Source organism: Chiloscyllium punctatum, chromosome 5, assembly GCF_047496795.1.
Source record: "Chiloscyllium punctatum isolate Juve2018m chromosome 5, sChiPun1.3, whole genome shotgun sequence".
In the NCBI taxonomy this organism is placed as follows: domain Eukaryota; kingdom Metazoa; phylum Chordata; class Chondrichthyes; order Orectolobiformes; family Hemiscylliidae; genus Chiloscyllium; species Chiloscyllium punctatum.
In genome coordinates, this window is record NC_092743.1 from 41,907,236 (window position 1) to 41,920,839 (window position 13,604).

At 52.9% G+C, this 13,604-nt stretch overlaps 6 non-coding genes across 6 annotated transcripts; 2 read left to right on the forward strand and 4 right to left on the reverse strand.

Moving 5' to 3' along the window:
- The first annotated feature begins 3,344 nt into the window (after window positions 1-3,344).
- Window positions 3,345-3,417, forward strand: trnam-cau (transfer RNA methionine (anticodon CAU)). Its single transcript has one exon. It is a non-coding gene; the product is annotated as a tRNA-Met (tRNA).
- Window positions 3,418-3,698: 281 nt separating this feature from the next.
- On the reverse strand, window positions 3,699-3,771 carry trnaa-cgc (transfer RNA alanine (anticodon CGC)). Its single transcript has one exon. It is a non-coding gene; the product is annotated as a tRNA-Ala (tRNA).
- A 2,483-nt stretch (window positions 3,772-6,254) lies between these two features.
- trnaa-cgc (transfer RNA alanine (anticodon CGC)) lies at window positions 6,255-6,327 on the reverse strand. The gene has a single exon. It is a non-coding gene; the product is annotated as a tRNA-Ala (tRNA).
- Window positions 6,328-10,310: 3,983 nt separating this feature from the next.
- Window positions 10,311-10,383, forward strand: trnam-cau (transfer RNA methionine (anticodon CAU)). Its single transcript has one exon. It is a non-coding gene; the product is annotated as a tRNA-Met (tRNA).
- A 281-nt stretch (window positions 10,384-10,664) lies between these two features.
- trnaa-cgc (transfer RNA alanine (anticodon CGC)) lies at window positions 10,665-10,737 on the reverse strand. The gene has a single exon. It is a non-coding gene; the product is annotated as a tRNA-Ala (tRNA).
- Window positions 10,738-13,220: 2,483 nt separating this feature from the next.
- On the reverse strand, window positions 13,221-13,293 carry trnaa-cgc (transfer RNA alanine (anticodon CGC)). The gene has a single exon. It is a non-coding gene; the product is annotated as a tRNA-Ala (tRNA).
- Window positions 13,294-13,604: the final 311 nt, after the last annotated feature.

Below are 13,604 nucleotides of genomic sequence, written 5' to 3' on the forward strand. Positions count from 1 at the left end.
AAGGCCTCCCTGTACATGGATGACGTCGCTGTTTTCTGCTCGGATCCGCTGTCCGTGCACAGACTCGTGTGCATCTGCGACCAGTTCGAACGGGCCTCGGGGGCCAAGGTAAACCGAGGCAAGAGCGAGGCCATGCTCTTCGGGAACTGGGCCGACCAATCCTCTATCCCCTTCACCGTCAGGACTGACCACCTGAAGGTGCTGGGTATTTGGTTCGGGGGGGCTGGGGCGTGCGCCAAGACCTGGGAGGAGCGGATCAGGAAGATGAGACAGAAACTAGGCAGATGGGGGCAACGGTCGCTCTCCATCGCGGGAAAAAACCTGGTCATCAGGTGTGAGGTACTCTCAGTATTGCTATATGTGGCACAGGTCTGGCCTATCCCCAGGACCTGTGCCGCCGCAGTCACCCGGGCCACCTTCCAATTCATTTGGAGATCAAAGATGGACCGGGTCCGAAGAGACTCAATGTACAAAGACCGGTGCAATGGGGGAAAAAACACGCCCAATGCCACCCTCACCCTGATGGCCACCTTTGTGTGTGGCTGCATCAAGCTGTGCGTGGATCCCCGGTACGCAAACACCAAGTGTCACTACGTACTGAGGTTCTACCTGTCCCCGGTGTTGCGAAGGATGGGCCTGGCCTCGCTGCCGCGGAACGCTCCGAGTAGTTGGACCGTTCCGTATCACCTGTCCTTCGTGGAGAAATTTATGAGGAAAAACACCTTTGACCACAAGTCCATCAGGAAGTGGTCAGCACGTAGCGTCCTTGAGACCCTTCGGGAAAAGGAGAGGGCGGATCCTGTCGAGCGGTTCCCTGAGCAGACTGTCAAAGCCATTTGGCAGAATGCCTCATCGCCAGAACTTTCCAACAAGCACCAAGACGTGGCTTGGCTGGTGGTGAGAAGGGCTCTGCCTGTGAGATCCTTTATGCACGCCCGGACTCTCTGCCGCACCGCACGCTGCCCTCGAAGTGGCTGCGGGGGGGACGAGACTGTCACACACCTCCTTCTGGAATGTGCCTATGCAGAGGAAGTCTGGAGAGGAATGCAGTGGTGCTTGTCGAGGTTCGTCCCGAGCAGCGCCGTGACGCGGGACTCCGTGCTCTACGGCCTGTTCCCCGGGACTCACACCGAGACGAACATTAACTGCGCCTGGAGGATCATCAACTCGGTGAAGGACGCTCTCTGGGCGGTCCGAAACCTGTTGATCTTCCAGCTGAAGGAGTTGACCCCGACCGAGTGTTGCAGACTGGCACATTCCAAGGTCCAAGACTACGTGTTGAGGGACGCGCTGAAGCTTGGGGCAGCTGCCGCCAAGGCGCGGTGGGGAAAGACCACCGTGTAAGATCGGCCTGCCGAAAGAAGAACAGGGGGCCCATACAGACGTTTTTTTGGGCTCTGCTGATGCCCCAGCCAAATATATGTATATATACAAGATTGAAAAAATGCACAGGATTGTAAAGGACAAGAATAAAGTCGAATCTGTGTTTGTAAATATGGACATATGTATGGCATGATCCAATGTACAGACCATCAAATCATTTATGAATAAAGTATATTTTTGAAATAAAAAAAAAAGTTCCTCCAGAGGGCTCCCTGCTGCTCGTGGTTTGCAACTGCAGACGTCACAGCACACCAACAGGCAGACTTCTCTGAAGAAGAAGAAGGTGTATTTTGGAGAAAGAGAACACTTGGGGCTGTTACCAGACGAAAAAAGAGGGCTTCTCCTTCATCCTCGTGAGCTGCAGCCCTGCGGTCAGGTTCCGCAAAGTGCTGCTTTCAGATACACGCCAAGCAGGCCGAGATGCAAAGAGCAACCGCCACTCGTCTGAAGCAGCACCCGCGAGCCCTGTCTGACCGGTAGGGCCTTTCCTAAGTGCTGACCTGCTCGGATGCGTTGCTGTTCAACTTGTGCAACTGTGGAAGTGGCACACCCCGTGCAGGCCAGATTTCATGAAGAGGAAACGAAGAGAAGTCCACAGGCAGTTTTCCGACAGGAATGGAAGACTCCTTCGTCCGGACGTTGACATAGTAAGTTGTCATCGAGCAGTTTAGAGCGCCGCTTCGCGGGAAAACTTTGCTTGAAAGGAGTCATAGAGTCATAGAGATGTACGTCACGGAAAGAGCCCCTTCGGTCGGACCTTTCCGACCAGATATCCCATCCCAATCTAGTCGTACCTGCCGGCACCCGGGCCATATCCCTCCAAACCCTTCCTATTCATATAGCCACCCAGATGCCTTTTAAATATTGCAATTGTACTCGCCTCCGCCACTTCCTCTGGCAGCTCATTCCATACACGTACCACCCTCTGTGTGAAAAAGGTGCCCCTTAGTTCTCTTTCATATCTTTTCCCTCTCACCCTAAACCTCTGCCCTCTAGTGCTGGTCTCCCGCACCCCAGGGAAAAGACTTTCTCTATTTATCCGATCTATACGCCTCATGATTTTATATCAACCATACAAATATCTCAGCAAGGGGCCCAGCAATCACTTCCTTAGCTTCCCCCAGACCTGATCAGGTCCTGGACATTGATCCACTTGTACGCGCTTCAAGGCATCCAGCATTCCTCCTCTGCAATGTGGAAAATTTTCAAGATGTCACCATCCATTTCCCTATATTCTATACTTCTCCCTACATTCTATCCTTTTCCACAGTAAACACTGATGCAAAATACTCGTTTAGTATCGGCCCAGCCTCTCCTGCGGCTCGGCACAAAGGCCGCTGTGCTGATCCTCGAGGGGCCCTATTCTCTCCCTAGTCACCCTTTTGTCCTTATAATGTATTTGCAAAATCCCTTTGGATTTTCCTTAACTCTATCTGCCAAAACTATCTCAGGTCCCCTTTTTACCCTCCTGATTTCCCTACTGTCTTTACACTCTTGTACGGATTCACTCGATCTATCCTGTCTATACCTGACAAGTGCTTCCTTCTTTTCCTTAAGCAAACCCTCATTTTCTTAGGCTCTTTGGTAAACGGAAGCACCTCCCTTCTTGCCTGCATGGAGTGCTGAGCAAAGGATCTTAGTGCGCTGTGACGTGGCTCTCCAGCAGCGGAGCCATCGAGACAAAGAAGTGAAAGGCTTTGCCGAATGTTGCCTGCCAAGCGCAAGACATACCGGGCTTTGCCGAGCTCCTGACGCCACGGCTCTGCGGTACCGCGAGTGGGCCGTGTCTCTGCACGGGCCAGAGCCCAGCATGTAACGGGCGAGGTGCGTGATTGTGGATTGAAAGCCGATATCCTGGCCTCACTGGAGCTGCAGCTTTCTGACGAGGGTTGCTCTGTGGCTCGCGGCACCTTGAAAACCGGCCTATTTGGGCACGCGGTATGAGCCGCGGCTGTCGGCTGGCCTTCTTAGCGCAGTAGGCAGCGCGTCAGTCTCATAATCTGAAGGTCCTGAGTTCAATCCTCAGAGAAGGCAAGACTGTGGCCTTTGTCACCGGACGTGTTTTCTTTCTCTCCGCGGGCAATAATAATTGCTTTGGACGGCTTCACGCCTGATTTGAACTGACCATACCAGAGCAAACGTGTTGCTGGAAGGTTTAACATCTGGGCGACACGTGCTCAACTTTTTTTTCTGCACAGCATTTTGTAAACTCACCATCGTGCTATCTGTGCAGCAGCAAAGACTGGAGCCACACGCAGGGCTCACGCGAGGGTCACACTGCTTGCGTCTCAAGCGTGTCCCCAGGAAAAGCACTGTGGAGAATGTGGGCATCGATCCCACTACCTCTCGCATGCGAAGCGAGCGCTCTACCATTTGAGCTAATTCCCCTACGACGTGCACTTGCTTAGCCCCCATGGTGCTTCGGAACGATGAGCTGAGAGCAGCAGGTGATTTCCTCTCGAGATTGCACGCTGTATTCAACCGAACAACGCGACGCGACTATCGACACATCCGAGCAGCAGCAGCAGCAGCACGTGCGCGAAGTCTTCTGGAAAACACGGTGCCGCCGAAAGAATCGCCAGCGAGACGCTCTGAGATTCCAGAATCCAAACGAACCGATCGGCGCCAGCAGTCACAACAAGTGTGAGGTAGCACTCGAGAGCGCTGTCTGACTGATTGGAGACTTGCGACACGTTCAAGTGAGTGCTGACTGACTGCGTGGATGTTGTGTTCCTCCAGAGGGCTCCCTGCTGCTCGTGGTTTGCAACTGCAGATGTCACAGCACACCAACAGGCAGACTTCTCTGAAGAAGAAGAAGAAGAAGAAGAAGAAGAAGAAGGTGTATTTTGGAGAAAGAGAACACTTGGGGCTGTTACCAGACGAAAAAAGAGGGCTTCTCCTTCATCCTCGTGAGCTGCAGCCCTGCGGTCAGGTTCCGCAAAGTGCTGCTTTCAGATACACGCCAAGCAGGCCGAGATGCAAAGAGCAACCGCCACTCGTCTGAAGCAGCACCCGCGAGCCCTGTCTGACCGGTAGGGCCTTTCCTAAGTGCTGACCTGCTCGGATGCGTTGCTGTTCAACTTGTGCAACTGTGGAAGTGGCACACCCCGTGCAGGCCAGATTTCATGAAGAGGAAACGAAGAGAAGTCCACAGGCAGTTTTCCGACAGGAATGGAAGACTCCTTCGTCCGGACGTTGACATAGTAAGTTGTCATCGAGCAGTTCAGAGCGCCGCTTCGCGGGAAAACTTTGCTTGAAAGGAGTCATAGAGTCATAGAGATGTACGTCACGGAAAGAGACCCTTCGGTCGGACCTTTCCGACCAGATATCCCATCCCAATCTAGTCGTACCTGCCGGCACCCGGGCCATATCCCTCCAAACCCTTCCTATTCATATAGCCACCCAGATGCCTTTTAAATATTGCAATTGTACTCGCCTCCGCCACTTCCTCTGGCAGCTCATTCCATACACGTACCACCCTCTGTGTGAAAAAGGTGCCCCTTAGTTCTCTTTCATATCTTTTCCCTCTCACCCTAAACCTCTGCCCTCTAGTGCTGGTCTCCCGCACCCCAGGGAAAAGACTTTCTCTATTTATCCGATCTATACGCCTCATGATTTTATATCAACCATACAAATATCTCAGCAAGGGGCCCAGCAATCACTTCCTTAGCTTCCCCCAGACCTGATCAGGTCCTGGGCATTGATCCACTTGTACGCGCTTCAAGGCATCCAGCATTCCTCCTCTGCAATGTGGACAATTTTCAAGATGTCACCATCCATTTCCCTATATTCTATACTTCTCCCTACATTCTATCCTTTTCCACAGTAAACACTGATGCAAAATACTCGTTTAGTATCGGCCCAGCCTCTCCTGCGGCTCGGCACAAAGGCCGCTGTGCTGATCCTCGAGGGGCCCTATTCTCTCCCTCGTCACCCTTTTGTCCTTATAATGTATTTGCAAAATCCCTTTGGATTTTCCTTAACTCTATCTGCCAAAACTATCTCAGGTTCCCTTTTTACCCTCCTGATTTCCCTACTGTCTTTACACTCTTGTACGGATTCACTCGATCTATCCTGTCTATACCTGACATGTGCTTCCTTCTTTTCCTGAAGCAAACCCTCATTTTCTTAGGCTCTTTGGTAAACGGAAGCACCTCCCTTCTTGCCTGCATGGAGTGCTGAGCAAAGGATCTTAGTGCGCTGTGACGTGGCTCTCCAGCAGCGGAGCCATCGAGACAAAGAAGTGAAAGGCTTTGCCGAATGTTGCCTGCCAAGCGCAAGACATACCGGGCTTTGTCGAGCTCCTGACGCCACGGCTCTGCGGTACCGCGAGTGGGCCGTGTCTCTGCACGGGCCAGAGCCCAGCATGTAACGGGCGAGGTGCGTGATTGTGGATTGAAAGCCGATATCCTGGCCTCACTGGAGCTGCAGCTTTCTGACGAGGGTTGCTCTGTGGCTCGCGGCACCTTGAAAACCGGCCTATTTGGGCACGCGGTATGAGCCGCGGCTGTCGGCTGGCCTTCTTAGCGCAGTAGGCAGCGCGTCAGTTTCATAATCTAAAGATCCTGCGTTCAATCCTCAGAGAAGGCAAGACTGTGGCCTTTGTCACCGGACGTGTTTTCTTTCTCTCCGCGGGCAATAATAATTGCTTTGGACGGCTTCACGCCTGATTTGAACTGACCACACCAGAGCAAACGCGTTGCTGGAAGGTTTAACATCTGGGCGACACGTGCTCAACTTTTTTTTCTGCACAGCATTTTGTAAACTCACCATCGTGCTATCTGTGCAGCAGCAAAGACTGGAGCCACACGCAGGGTTCACGCGAGGGTCACACTGCTTGCGTCTCAAGCGTGTCCCCAGGAAAAGCACTGTGGAGAATGTGGGCATCGATCCCACTACCTCTCGCATGCGAAGCGAGCGCTCTACCATTTGAGCTAATTCCCCTACGACGTGCACTTGCTTAGCCCCCATGGTGCTTCGGAACGATGAGCTGAGAGCAGCAGGTGATTTCCTCTCGAGATTGCACGCTGTATTCAACCGAACAACGCGACGCGACTATCGACACATCCGAGCAGCAGCAGCAGCAGCACGTGCGCGAAGTCTTCTGGAAAACACGGTGCCGCCGAAAGAATCGCCAGCGAGACGCTCTGAGATTCCAGAATCCAAACGAACCGATCGGCGCCAGCAGTCACAACAAGTGTGAGGTAGCACTCGAGAGCGCTGTCTGACTGATTGGAGACTTGCGACACGTTCAAGTGAGTGCTGACTGACTGCGTGGATGTTGTGTTCCTCCAGAGGGCCTTTGACAGGATATCGCATACATATATGAGGGATGTCCTCTCCAAAATGGGCTTTGGGGAGGGAATCGGAAATTGGATCAGACTGCTCTACACCAACATTGTCAGTGCAGTCTCAATCAATGGGTGGGAATCAGATAGCTTCCCTGTAAGATCTGGAGTCAGGCAGGGATGCCCCCTCTCACCCGCCTTGTTTGTGTGTTGCATAGAGCCATTTGCCGAATCCATCAGGAAGGATGCGAGCCTGAGGGGGGTGACTATTCCTGGCAGCGGGGGCCTGCAGGTTAAGGCCTCCCTGTACATGGATGACGTCGCTGTTTTCTGCTCGGATCCGCTGTCCGTGCACAGACTCGTGTGCATCTGCGACCAGTTCGAACGGGCCTCGGGGGCCAAGGTAAACCGAGGCAAGAGCGAGGCCATGCTCTTCGGGAACTGGGCCGACCAATCCTCTATCCCCTTCACCGTCAGGACTGACCACCTGAAGGTGCTGGGTATTTGGTTCGGGGGGGCTGGGGCGTGCGCCAAGACCTGGGAGGAGCGGATCAGGAAGATGAGACAGAAACTAGGCAGATGGGGGCAACGGTCGCTCTCCATCGCGGGAAAAAACCTGGTCATCAGGTGTGAGGTACTCTCAGTATTGCTATATGTGGCACAGGTCTGGCCTATCCCCAGGACCTGTGCCGCCGCAGTCACCCGGGCCACCTTCCAATTCATTTGGAGATCAAAGATGGACCGGGTCCGAAGAGACTCAATGTACAAAGACCGGTGCAATGGGGGAAAAAACACGCCCAATGCCACCCTCACCCTGATGGCCACCTTTGTGTGTGGCTGCATCAAGCTGTGCGTGGATCCCCGGTACGCAAACACCAAGTGTCACTACGTACTGAGGTTCTACCTGTCCCCGGTGTTGCGAAGGATGGGCCTGGCCTCGCTGCCGCGGAACGCTCCGAGTAGTTGGACCGTTCCGTATCACCTGTCCTTCGTGGAGAAATTTATGAGGAAAAACACCTTTGACCACAAGTCCATCAGGAAGTGGTCAGCACGTAGCGTCCTTGAGACCCTTCGGGAAAAGGAGAGGGCGGATCCTGTCGAGCGGTTCCCTGAGCAGACTGTCAAAGCCATTTGGCAGAATGCCTCATCGCCAGAACTTTCCAACAAGCACCAAGACGTGGCTTGGCTGGTGGTGAGAAGGGCTCTGCCTGTGAGATCCTTTATGCACGCCCGGACTCTCTGCCGCACCGCACGCTGCCCTCGAAGTGGCTGCGGGGGGGACGAGACTGTCACACACCTCCTTCTGGAATGTGCCTATGCAGAGGAAGTCTGGAGAGGAATGCAGTGGTGCTTGTCGAGGTTCGTCCCGAGCAGCGCCGTGACGCGGGACTCCGTGCTCTACGGCCTGTTCCCCGGGACTCACACCGAGACGAACATTAACTGCGCCTGGAGGATCATCAACTCGGTGAAGGACGCTCTCTGGGCGGTCCGAAACCTGTTGATCTTCCAGCTGAAGGAGTTGACCCCGACCGAGTGTTGCAGACTGGCACATTCCAAGGTCCAAGACTACGTGTTGAGGGACGCGCTGAAGCTTGGGGCAGCTGCCGCCAAGGCGCGGTGGGGAAAGACCACCGTGTAAGATCGGCCTGCCGAAAGAAGAACAGGGGGCCCATACAGACGTTTTTTTGGGCTCTGCTGATGCCCCAGCCAAATATATGTATATATACAAGATTGAAAAAATGCACAGGATTGTAAAGGACAAGAATAAAGTCGAATCTGTGTTTGTAAATATGGACATATGTATGGCATGATCCAATGTACAGACCATCAAATCATTTATGAATAAAGTATATTTTTGAAATAAAAAAAAAAGTTCCTCCAGAGGGCTCCCTGCTGCTCGTGGTTTGCAACTGCAGACGTCACAGCACACCAACAGGCAGACTTCTCTGAAGAAGAAGAAGGTGTATTTTGGAGAAAGAGAACACTTGGGGCTGTTACCAGACGAAAAAAGAGGGCTTCTCCTTCATCCTCGTGAGCTGCAGCCCTGCGGTCAGGTTCCGCAAAGTGCTGCTTTCAGATACACGCCAAGCAGGCCGAGATGCAAAGAGCAACCGCCACTCGTCTGAAGCAGCACCCGCGAGCCCTGTCTGACCGGTAGGGCCTTTCCTAAGTGCTGACCTGCTCGGATGCGTTGCTGTTCAACTTGTGCAACTGTGGAAGTGGCACACCCCGTGCAGGCCAGATTTCATGAAGAGGAAACGAAGAGAAGTCCACAGGCAGTTTTCCGACAGGAATGGAAGACTCCTTCGTCCGGACGTTGACATAGTAAGTTGTCATCGAGCAGTTTAGAGCGCCGCTTCGCGGGAAAACTTTGCTTGAAAGGAGTCATAGAGTCATAGAGATGTACGTCACGGAAAGAGCCCCTTCGGTCGGACCTTTCCGACCAGATATCCCATCCCAATCTAGTCGTACCTGCCGGCACCCGGGCCATATCCCTCCAAACCCTTCCTATTCATATAGCCACCCAGATGCCTTTTAAATATTGCAATTGTACTCGCCTCCGCCACTTCCTCTGGCAGCTCATTCCATACACGTACCACCCTCTGTGTGAAAAAGGTGCCCCTTAGTTCTCTTTCATATCTTTTCCCTCTCACCCTAAACCTCTGCCCTCTAGTGCTGGTCTCCCGCACCCCAGGGAAAAGACTTTCTCTATTTATCCGATCTATACGCCTCATGATTTTATATCAACCATACAAATATCTCAGCAAGGGGCCCAGCAATCACTTCCTTAGCTTCCCCCAGACCTGATCAGGTCCTGGACATTGATCCACTTGTACGCGCTTCAAGGCATCCAGCATTCCTCCTCTGCAATGTGGAAAATTTTCAAGATGTCACCATCCATTTCCCTATATTCTATACTTCTCCCTACATTCTATCCTTTTCCACAGTAAACACTGATGCAAAATACTCGTTTAGTATCGGCCCAGCCTCTCCTGCGGCTCGGCACAAAGGCCGCTGTGCTGATCCTCGAGGGGCCCTATTCTCTCCCTAGTCACCCTTTTGTCCTTATAATGTATTTGCAAAATCCCTTTGGATTTTCCTTAACTCTATCTGCCAAAACTATCTCAGGTCCCCTTTTTACCCTCCTGATTTCCCTACTGTCTTTACACTCTTGTACGGATTCACTCGATCTATCCTGTCTATACCTGACAAGTGCTTCCTTCTTTTCCTTAAGCAAACCCTCATTTTCTTAGGCTCTTTGGTAAACGGAAGCACCTCCCTTCTTGCCTGCATGGAGTGCTGAGCAAAGGATCTTAGTGCGCTGTGACGTGGCTCTCCAGCAGCGGAGCCATCGAGACAAAGAAGTGAAAGGCTTTGCCGAATGTTGCCTGCCAAGCGCAAGACATACCGGGCTTTGCCGAGCTCCTGACGCCACGGCTCTGCGGTACCGCGAGTGGGCCGTGTCTCTGCACGGGCCAGAGCCCAGCATGTAACGGGCGAGGTGCGTGATTGTGGATTGAAAGCCGATATCCTGGCCTCACTGGAGCTGCAGCTTTCTGACGAGGGTTGCTCTGTGGCTCGCGGCACCTTGAAAACCGGCCTATTTGGGCACGCGGTATGAGCCGCGGCTGTCGGCTGGCCTTCTTAGCGCAGTAGGCAGCGCGTCAGTCTCATAATCTGAAGGTCCTGAGTTCAATCCTCAGAGAAGGCAAGACTGTGGCCTTTGTCACCGGACGTGTTTTCTTTCTCTCCGCGGGCAATAATAATTGCTTTGGACGGCTTCACGCCTGATTTGAACTGACCATACCAGAGCAAACGTGTTGCTGGAAGGTTTAACATCTGGGCGACACGTGCTCAACTTTTTTTTCTGCACAGCATTTTGTAAACTCACCATCGTGCTATCTGTGCAGCAGCAAAGACTGGAGCCACACGCAGGGCTCACGCGAGGGTCACACTGCTTGCGTCTCAAGCGTGTCCCCAGGAAAAGCACTGTGGAGAATGTGGGCATCGATCCCACTACCTCTCGCATGCGAAGCGAGCGCTCTACCATTTGAGCTAATTCCCCTACGACGTGCACTTGCTTAGCCCCCATGGTGCTTCGGAACGATGAGCTGAGAGCAGCAGGTGATTTCCTCTCGAGATTGCACGCTGTATTCAACCGAACAACGCGACGCGACTATCGACACATCCGAGCAGCAGCAGCAGCAGCACGTGCGCGAAGTCTTCTGGAAAACACGGTGCCGCCGAAAGAATCGCCAGCGAGACGCTCTGAGATTCCAGAATCCAAACGAACCGATCGGCGCCAGCAGTCACAACAAGTGTGAGGTAGCACTCGAGAGCGCTGTCTGACTGATTGGAGACTTGCGACACGTTCAAGTGAGTGCTGACTGACTGCGTGGATGTTGTGTTCCTCCAGAGGGCTCCCTGCTGCTCGTGGTTTGCAACTGCAGATGTCACAGCACACCAACAGGCAGACTTCTCTGAAGAAGAAGAAGAAGAAGAAGAAGAAGAAGAAGGTGTATTTTGGAGAAAGAGAACACTTGGGGCTGTTACCAGACGAAAAAAGAGGGCTTCTCCTTCATCCTCGTGAGCTGCAGCCCTGCGGTCAGGTTCCGCAAAGTGCTGCTTTCAGATACACGCCAAGCAGGCCGAGATGCAAAGAGCAACCGCCACTCGTCTGAAGCAGCACCCGCGAGCCCTGTCTGACCGGTAGGGCCTTTCCTAAGTGCTGACCTGCTCGGATGCGTTGCTGTTCAACTTGTGCAACTGTGGAAGTGGCACACCCCGTGCAGGCCAGATTTCATGAAGAGGAAACGAAGAGAAGTCCACAGGCAGTTTTCCGACAGGAATGGAAGACTCCTTCGTCCGGACGTTGACATAGTAAGTTGTCATCGAGCAGTTCAGAGCGCCGCTTCGCGGGAAAACTTTGCTTGAAAGGAGTCATAGAGTCATAGAGATGTACGTCACGGAAAGAGACCCTTCGGTCGGACCTTTCCGACCAGATATCCCATCCCAATCTAGTCGTACCTGCCGGCACCCGGGCCATATCCCTCCAAACCCTTCCTATTCATATAGCCACCCAGATGCCTTTTAAATATTGCAATTGTACTCGCCTCCGCCACTTCCTCTGGCAGCTCATTCCATACACGTACCACCCTCTGTGTGAAAAAGGTGCCCCTTAGTTCTCTTTCATATCTTTTCCCTCTCACCCTAAACCTCTGCCCTCTAGTGCTGGTCTCCCGCACCCCAGGGAAAAGACTTTCTCTATTTATCCGATCTATACGCCTCATGATTTTATATCAACCATACAAATATCTCAGCAAGGGGCCCAGCAATCACTTCCTTAGCTTCCCCCAGACCTGATCAGGTCCTGGGCATTGATCCACTTGTACGCGCTTCAAGGCATCCAGCATTCCTCCTCTGCAATGTGGACAATTTTCAAGATGTCACCATCCATTTCCCTATATTCTATACTTCTCCCTACATTCTATCCTTTTCCACAGTAAACACTGATGCAAAATACTCGTTTAGTATCGGCCCAGCCTCTCCTGCGGCTCGGCACAAAGGCCGCTGTGCTGATCCTCGAGGGGCCCTATTCTCTCCCTCGTCACCCTTTTGTCCTTATAATGTATTTGCAAAATCCCTTTGGATTTTCCTTAACTCTATCTGCCAAAACTATCTCAGGTTCCCTTTTTACCCTCCTGATTTCCCTACTGTCTTTACACTCTTGTACGGATTCACTCGATCTATCCTGTCTATACCTGACATGTGCTTCCTTCTTTTCCTGAAGCAAACCCTCATTTTCTTAGGCTCTTTGGTAAACGGAAGCACCTCCCTTCTTGCCTGCATGGAGTGCTGAGCAAAGGATCTTAGTGCGCTGTGACGTGGCTCTCCAGCAGCGGAGCCATCGAGACAAAGAAGTGAAAGGCTTTGCCGAATGTTGCCTGCCAAGCGCAAGACATACCGGGCTTTGTCGAGCTCCTGACGCCACGGCTCTGCGGTACCGCGAGTGGGCCGTGTCTCTGCACGGGCCAGAGCCCAGCATGTAACGGGCGAGGTGCGTGATTGTGGATTGAAAGCCGATATCCTGGCCTCACTGGAGCTGCAGCTTTCTGACGAGGGTTGCTCTGTGGCTCGCGGCACCTTGAAAACCGGCCTATTTGGGCACGCGGTATGAGCCGCGGCTGTCGGCTGGCCTTCTTAGCGCAGTAGGCAGCGCGTCAGTTTCATAATCTAAAGATCCTGCGTTCAATCCTCAGAGAAGGCAAGACTGTGGCCTTTGTCACCGGACGTGTTTTCTTTCTCTCCGCGGGCAATAATAATTGCTTTGGACGGCTTCACGCCTGATTTGAACTGACCACACCAGAGCAAACGCGTTGCTGGAAGGTTTAACATCTGGGCGACACGTGCTCAACTTTTTTTTCTGCACAGCATTTTGTAAACTCACCATCGTGCTATCTGTGCAGCAGCAAAGACTGGAGCCACACGCAGGGTTCACGCGAGGGTCACACTGCTTGCGTCTCAAGCGTGTCCCCAGGAAAAGCACTGTGGAGAATGTGGGCATCGATCCCACTACCTCTCGCATGCGAAGCGAGCGCTCTACCATTTGAGCTAATTCCCCTACGACGTGCACTTGCTTAGCCCCCATGGTGCTTCGGAACGATGAGCTGAGAGCAGCAGGTGATTTCCTCTCGAGATTGCACGCTGTATTCAACCGAACAACGCGACGCGACTATCGACACATCCGAGCAGCAGCAGCAGCAGCACGTGCGCGAAGTCTTCTGGAAAACACGGTGCCGCCGAAAGAATCGCCAGCGAGACGCTCTGAGATTCCAGAATCCAAACGAACCGATCGGCGCCAGCAGTCACAACAAGTGTGAGGTAGCACTCGAGAGCGCTGTCTGACTGATTGGAGACTTGCGACACGTTCAA